We start from the raw sequence: 8,131 nt of genomic DNA, 5'->3' as shown, positions 1-8,131 counted from the left end.
TTTTTCTGTAGCCGTGGTTCTTAGCATTTCAGAATATCCACTGTGCACCCTGATTATATGGTAAATTAAGCTCAGAGAGTGAGGACTCCCTTCGCTTAGTTGTGTTGCCGGGTCACCCATCCCCCAACCAACCCAGGGAATAAAACAAAACAAAGGCCCTGAAAGAATTTTTTTCTGTAGACCAAACCATCCCCAGTGCACATTTTGCAGAGGGAATAAAAAAATGTCCTTCAAGGAAGGACAGCCTCAGAAATTGTGCTCCCTTTTAAAATTAATATTAAAACCCAGTGGCAAGGATGCGGAGAAAATCCCTTAGCATTACCTTACAAAACACAGGATAAGGTCAACCATAAATAGAAGAGTCCCTCTCTTAACTTGGTTTGAAGGAAGGGTGAGACTGAGAGAAAGACACATGGAATAAAAGAAAGATTTCACAAGAAAGGGAAAACAGAATGTTGAAATAGATTAGAGGTACCCGCAGAATGAGAATTCAGACTTCCCATAGGACACAGATGTCCTCCGTGAATCCTGTCTGGAAATGATGGTGGAAAGCTGAGATTCCAGGCTGCAGCAGAGTAGAGCCAGGGAAAATTCTTTAATTTACAAGGTGAAGCCTGGAGTGAGCAACTTTTAATCAGGAAATCAGCACCAGGGTTGACCAGCAGCCTTGGAAATCACCTGGATGGAGAGCAAAATGTGTGTACGTGTGTATGCATGTGTGTATGTGCACCCGATCATTTGTAGGTACATAATGAGGGAAGGGATGGTTGAAAAATCATTGATCCCAGAAATACAACCTGGGAAGTCCTGGGCAGGACTAATCCCACTGAGGTCCCATTCTGAAGGTGCGGGAAAAGGGACAGGAGTGTAGGAAGCTATTTACCTGGCCTGGATGGAATGGATGCAACAATTAAGTGGGTCCAGTTAGATATGGTGTCTTTCTACACCACCTGAAGGGTTTGTTCCCCTGTGACTTTACGGAGACAGCAAAACGATTCATTGAGAGTGACAGTACCCACATTATTGGGACCTCTGATGGCAGTTTGTATCCATGACTGTCATCATCAAACTAAGGAAGCGAATGAATTATTTTATTGCAATGATGGTTTGAAATGTTATCTTTTTAAAAAAATGATTATAGGGAATTCCCTGGCGGTCCAGTGGTTAGGACTCTGCACTTTTTTTTTTTTTGCGGTACGCGGGCCTCTCACTGTTGTGGCCTCTCCCGTTGCGGAGCACAGGCTCCGGACGCGCAGGCCCAGCGGCCATGGCTCACGGGCCCAGCCGCTCCGCGGCATGTGGGATCCTCCTGGACCGGGGCATGAACCCGTGTCCCCTGCATCGGCAGGCGGACTCCCAACCACTGCGCCACCAGGGAAGCCCAGGACTCTGCACTTTGACTGCTGTGGCCCGAGCTCAATCCCTGGTCTGGGAACTAAGATCCCGCAAGCCGTGCAGTGCGACCAAGAAAAAGAAAATTATTACAAAAGTGACCTATGTTCTTCCGTGTGGTTTTGATGGTAATTCTTACTTTCATCTCCCTCCAGATTGGGCAGGACAGGCCCCATCTCTACCCTGTTGCCAACATTCTGCCCCCGCCTTCTTTGGTTGGGTGATTCTGCATCGCTTCCTGATTCTCTGCTGCACCTGAGTTTGTTTACATTCCAGTTCTGCATAGCAATGGTCACTCCCTTTTTCTAGGTGGGCGTAGGATAGGACTTATCTGGGCCTTATCTCTGTGGACTGTTGTGACAACCCTTTGGAAACAAGAGGCAAGACTGCAGGGTCCTGTGCCCACTGTGACACAGAGGAGAAGAGAGAGATACTCGTCGCCCACCCTTCAGTGCAGAAGGTGTCAAGGTGAGGATAGCAGCAAGTCAAGGCCAGCTTTGTCACCGGGAGGACCCGGAGTATTCCCACAGCCCTGGCTCCAGATGGGGAAGCAGAAAGAAGAGGCCCAGCAGCAGAAGGCTGCCTTTCAGGGCTGGCGCTGGCCCCGGGCATCACAGGAAAGTACCGGGGCTGCAGATGTAATTGACGGGAGCAGAGCAGAGCCGGGCAATGGCAGAGATAGCTCAGAGGGCCTCTCCATCAGCACACAAGGACCCCTTGGGAGCCCCCCTAAATAACTGGTGGGGCTGTGGGAGGTGCGGGGGGTGAAGCATGGAGAGATGCAAGGCCCACAGTAGTAGGTTGAAGCTAGATCCAGAGAAACGCTGTTTATTTCAGTTAACCTGACCCTGACTTTGACTCCAGGCTGATGGGACTTTGGATACACAGGCTATCACTTCAGGGTTTTTATATAAAATATATAATAAAAATATTTTATCCTCTCTGTCTACAATGATTTTAAGTCTACTCTTAAAATGTAGAGTCTTCCTGAACTATGTTTTAAAGATTACAGAAACATAAAATAAACCTGCAGAGCCAACTGGATGAATTCAGAATAGACCTGGCCATTACTCACAGACATTGTGAAAAATTAATCTTGCCAAGGTCCTGGGAGTGATCAGACTCTGTGGCGTTGACCCCCACTTACAAAGCTCATAAAATACAAATGTAAAAACAAAGATGCCCATTTATTAATGCACATTTAAATTTATATCCACCAAGGTGACTAGGTAGGTGTTCCTGACCCTTGGCCTACAGATTCTCTCTCTGAAGAAAAACTACTGTGGATGCTCATTTATAATCAGAAACATTCCAGGTGAGTGTGGAATCAGGAAGAATTGGTTATGTGATTCAGCGGATCCTGGCAGCAGGCTGAGCTAGCCTGAGGCATCTGTCTCCACAGTGGGGATATATGTGCAGGCCAGAATGGAGAATGGGACATGATCGTTAATGGGCCCTCCCGACGCTTGCTTTTGTCACTCTTTTGTTTCCAACTCCCCTTCTGCCTATCACATCAGGTTTTGAGGGAAGCAAACCAACTTTCCAAAAGGCAATATTTCTGTTTACTCAAAAGAAACGTTCTAGGTCATCAATATGTCGAATGACCAACTGACCAAATTCTTGTTTCATCAAAGCCCTGCTTTTATTAACTACTTATAGAGTTTATAAAAGATTTATTGTATGATACTGCTTCAATATTCTTTAAAAAAATTTTTTATTGGGGTATAGTTGATTTACAATGTTGTGTTAGTTTCAGGTGTACAGCAAAGTGAATCAGTTATACATGTACATTTATCCACTCTTTTTTAGATTCTTTTCCCATTTAGGTCATCACAGAGTATTGAGTAGAGTTCCCTGTGCTATACAGTAGGTCCTTGTTAATTATCTATTTTATATACTGTAGTGTGCATATGTCAATCCCAATCTCCCAATTTATCCCTCCGTCCTTTCCCTCCTGGTAACCGTAGTTTGTTTTCTACATCTGTGACTCTATTTCTGCTTTGTAAATAAGTTCATCTGCACCATTTTTTTAGATTCCACATATTCATATGATATTGCTTATATGTGGAAACTTCAGTACTCTTTGAAGATTTATTTTTGGTTTTGTTTGGTGCGACTCATGGGAACTGCCTCACCACAGCTCTTTCACTGAGAATTTGTCAGGCTAGCTCGGTTGAATGCCTCTATGCTTTTCACCTTTTAGATCCTGTACTTCTCTAACGTACAATATTTTATACGTTAATGGGTGAGCTCACCTTTCAAACAGATTATTGCCTTCTCTAGTTTTGAGTCCTTATGCCTAACTTGGGTTTTATAGGCCACATGCCTAAATTTACACATAGACCTCATTTCATGCAAATAATTTTGTCAGATTCCACATTTGTTGTGGATATGTAAAATTAACAAGCAGGTAAAAATCTTTGTTCAAAAGACTGATAAAGTCAGCAAAAATAGGGAAGGGCAAATTGGTATAAAATTGTGTTTAAAGGGCAAACGATTCTTTCATGTATATGACATTAAAGTGAAAGGAGGCTGAAGTCTGAAAGATGCACAAAATATTTATTTGATTGAACTTATTCATAAGGCTGTGATTAAGAGTAGTAGGAAAGGAAGTGGGCTAAATGTATTTGCAGAGAAAAAGCTACCTTATTATTTATAAAACCCACGACACTGGATTTGTGCACAATGTGTGAAATTTGAAATACACAAGATCCTCTCATTACTTAATCACAGAGACCCAAAGTGCCAAATACCCTAGAAACTAGCCAGCCTCAGTAACATGACTACAGCAAACCAGCTTGTGGTGGGATCCATACAGTAAACTGTTCTAGACCTGTTTTAAGGTACCAGACTTGGCAGTTTTGGGTGAATTAATCATTCAGCAAATTAATTTTCAACACACTGGCTTTTGGTGAAATGGTCAGTTAGGGACCTGACCTTTGGCAAATCCATCTTTGACCAATTGATTTTCATCAAATTTACCTAAAGTTCTTTGGATCTATTACCACCATCAGTTAGCTTAGCATTAAATCTCCAGTTGTAGGCATTCCCAACTCACTAAGATGATTTAGTAAATCCCCAGTTGAACCCTAGTGTGTTGATTTTATAGTTTACTCTGAAGGCAAGCATATTTTTAACTTCTTGGAAAATATGTTAGTAACCTATGTCCATGTTTTTGATCAGTATTTAGCTCTCACTTTCTATTATGCTACTGAAATATTCATGCCGTACACAGAGTTAGGGTGTGTGATCGTCTTGCAAATCATTTCCTGGGGGTATCCCCAGACATTGATTCTCAATGAGGGTAATACCATTGGAAGTATTTTGGAAATTTATAGGGGCATTCTTGTTTGTCACAGTGATTGGAGGGTACAGCTGACTAGGGACGCTATACCTCCTGAAATGCACAAAGTAATTCCCTATAACAGTACCTGTCTTGGGGTCTCATATGACTTTGGAAAATTACACTCAACATTTATGTAGTTGAAAATCCTACAGATAATTATCTGAGCCTAGAGTGTAACTGTGTGAATCAAGGGAAGATAGTATTTTGTTTTTACCAAAAGTTGTTCACAATTTCGGAAACGCATGTTTCTGACAGCAAATGCTTCACATGATATTGAATCACCAATTTAACCCCAACTGTATTAATCTGTATTTGTAGCTGTTGCATTCACAATGATTTTAAGTAAAGGTGCAAGCATCTGGCTCTTTGCTATGTCTTCTAGTGTAGCTGTGCATTAGTATTTACATATTTAAATTATTTTACCTTATTATGTATTCTTTTCTTTTTATTTTTTCTTGATATTATTGGTAGGACATTATGCTGATTTTAAAAATTATATGTGTAAATTGGTTATATTATCTGAAATTTTCATTTCTAGGCAGCAAAGGGATATTACTAAATATTTCTTACAAAAGGAAAGCACTGTGTCTGAGAGGGCTGTCTGAGACTTTCTTTCTCCCTGCCCTGCTCCATTTTCAGATCCTGGCGCTCTTCCTTCTGTCTCTCTAATTGTGCTCTGGGAGTGGAAGACGCTCTGTAGTCAGCCTTGGCTTTTAGGCAGTAAAGAACAGCCTTCAAGATGAATTGACCTCACAGAGTCCTCAGGGGCTCCGAGGTCATCAACTTCCTGAGACTTCCTGTGTTGCAGCATGAAACATCTTCCTCCACCGCCCCCCCCCCAAACCTCCCCATCACAACCTGGCAGCCAGAGGTTCCACTGTGAAAACACTTCTCTCTCACTGATAAGACAGCAAAGTCGGAATGGTATGCTTTAAAAGAACACCAAAAGCCTGCACGAGGCTAATGTAACTCTACATTGGACTTTTGGCTAAAATCTACAGCGTCTCTCAAAAATTCCTGTCCGCTTAGAAACATGTCACCTGCCAGGAGTAGCCTACTATAGCTTCAGTGCATATTACCCGAGATTAGGTTAGCCAGATATTATGCAAGAGAGTGCAGGTCTCTGCAGAAACAGGACCCTGGTGTGGGAAGGGAGAGAGGGTCAGGTCTCGGGTCCGGTTAGCAGCTGGCATGGGCCCTGCAGGTGAAACTGCACACCTCAGATGGGACTTGAACCCATGGGCCGGGACTTGAACCCAGCCAAAACTCAGATTGGGACTTGAACCCACTGTCTTTTTTTTTTTTTTTTCGCTGTACGCGGGCCTCTCACTGTTGTGGCCTCTCCCATTGTGGAGCACAGGCTCCGGACGTGCAGGCTCAGCAGCCATGGCTCACGGGCCCAGCCTCTCCGCGGCATGTGGGATCTTCCCGGACCGGGGCACGAACCTGTGTCCCCTGCATCGGCAGGCGGACTCTCAACCACTGTGCCACCAGGGAAGCCCAAACCCACTGTCTTTTATTTGAAATCACACACCTGGTCTCAGGACTTAATGAAGCTCAGATTCTTTATGTCTTGTCACAGAAAGAATTCAGTGAGAGACAAAGTGATAGGTAAGGAGTAGATTTATTGAGAGAAGTACACATTCCATAGACAGAGCGTGGGCATTTGCAGAAAGTGAGAGGTCCTGAAATATGGGTGGTTAGTTTTTACAGGCTGGTTAATTTCATAGGCTAACGAGTGGAGGATTATTCCAACTATTTTGGACAAGAGGCAGGGATTTCCAGGATTTGGGCCACCACCCATTTTTTGGCCTTTTATGGTCAGCCTTGGAACTGTCATGGCACCTGTGGGTGTCATTTAGCATATGCTAATATATTACAATGAACGTATAATGAGGCTCAAGGTCCCCTGGAAGTTGAATCTTCTGCCATCTTGGACCTAACTGGTTCTAACCAATCTTTGTCATAACCTCAAGAGCTATGTCATTCTTTTAGAGGTGGTGTCCTGCCCCCTTCCCTCCTGTTTCACAGGGGTTCCCTGGAGAGGTCAAGGGCACAGATTCTACCAAGGGATTTTCAAAGGCTGATCTCAAGATATGCCACTGACAGGGAGGAAGAGAGACCGTTTCCCAGGAATATGCCTGGAAAGCCAACATTACTGCTACATAAAGGTGAGGTTTACAATAAGGGTAGCAGGCAGGGAGTAAAACAAATAGTTATCTCTGTGGCTAAAGTCACAGGCGATTTTGAGTCTCTTCCTTTTCCGTTTCTATATTTCATAGAAAACAGTGAGTAATAGTACCCTGGCTGGAGTCTGGCTCCTCAGTCACACTGGGTGTGACTCCCAGAGCTACCACTTAGGAACTGTGATCTGGGCAAATGAATTAACCTGTATAAGTTTGTTTCCTCAAATGCAAAATGGGCACAACGGCAGAACTGACTTCATAGAGTAGGTCAGGGCATTAATTAGCTAACACACACAGAGAACTGTGGTACTCAGTAGCTAAAATAAGTATCGTGACCAATGCTTTGGAAGAGTGGGCTTCTCTGGGGTTGGTCTGGACCAGCCATGAGTAGAGCCTCTGAGACAGTCACTGCCTGGGTCACCTTGGGTCTGACTCTCCCGTGTGAGGGAGCCACAGGCATTTGGCGCCATGGACATCCTGGTCAAGTCCCCTCCTGCCCTGAATAAACATATTAAGAGGAACCAGACCCGCACTAAGAGAGTCCAGGAGGTGGGCGCAGAAGCAAAGCAGGACAGAATGAAAGCTGGCCTAGAGAGGGGTCATCCAGGAGAGAAATGACAACTGTGGTCAAACCACAGCTTGGACAAACTTGTGGCTCAGGGATATTGGTCATCAGTGTGCTCTTACTTCCCTTTCAACCCCACCTCCCTCCTTGTTTCTTTCAAAGTGATGATATCATGGGCCAGAGCCACAGAATATCTTTACATGGGATTTTCCCTTACCTTCCATCAACTACCGACACAAATTCCAACTATAAATTGCCTACATTTATTTTAAAATACATTACCTCAACCTTTTCAACCACCCTTGGAAATTCCAGCCACTTTCACTTTGGTGATTCTTTTTTTTGTCCTCCGTTAATCAACCAATATTTACCAAGCATGGGTAATGCATACTAGACAACAGTCAAGTCCTAGAACTGACCAGTATGGGCTCTCAGGGTTACTTTAAGCACAACAAAGGCTTGTTTTGGGTGGCAGGAAAGGAAACTTGCTTCCCATTGGGAGAGTCATTGGTGGCTGTGTTACCCCAAAACTGGGTTTGCCTCTTGGTTGGTGTCAAGTCAAAAGACACAACCAAGGGCTTCCCTGGTGGCGCAGTGGTTGAGAGTCCACCTGCCGATGCAGGGGACACGGGTTCGTGCCCC

This window comes from Lipotes vexillifer, unplaced genomic scaffold (genome assembly GCF_000442215.2).
Source record: "Lipotes vexillifer unplaced genomic scaffold, Lipotes_vexillifer_v1.1 scaffold189, whole genome shotgun sequence".
Lineage (NCBI taxonomy): Eukaryota > Metazoa > Chordata > Mammalia > Artiodactyla > Lipotidae > Lipotes > Lipotes vexillifer.
This window is presented reverse-complemented; position numbering follows the sequence as displayed.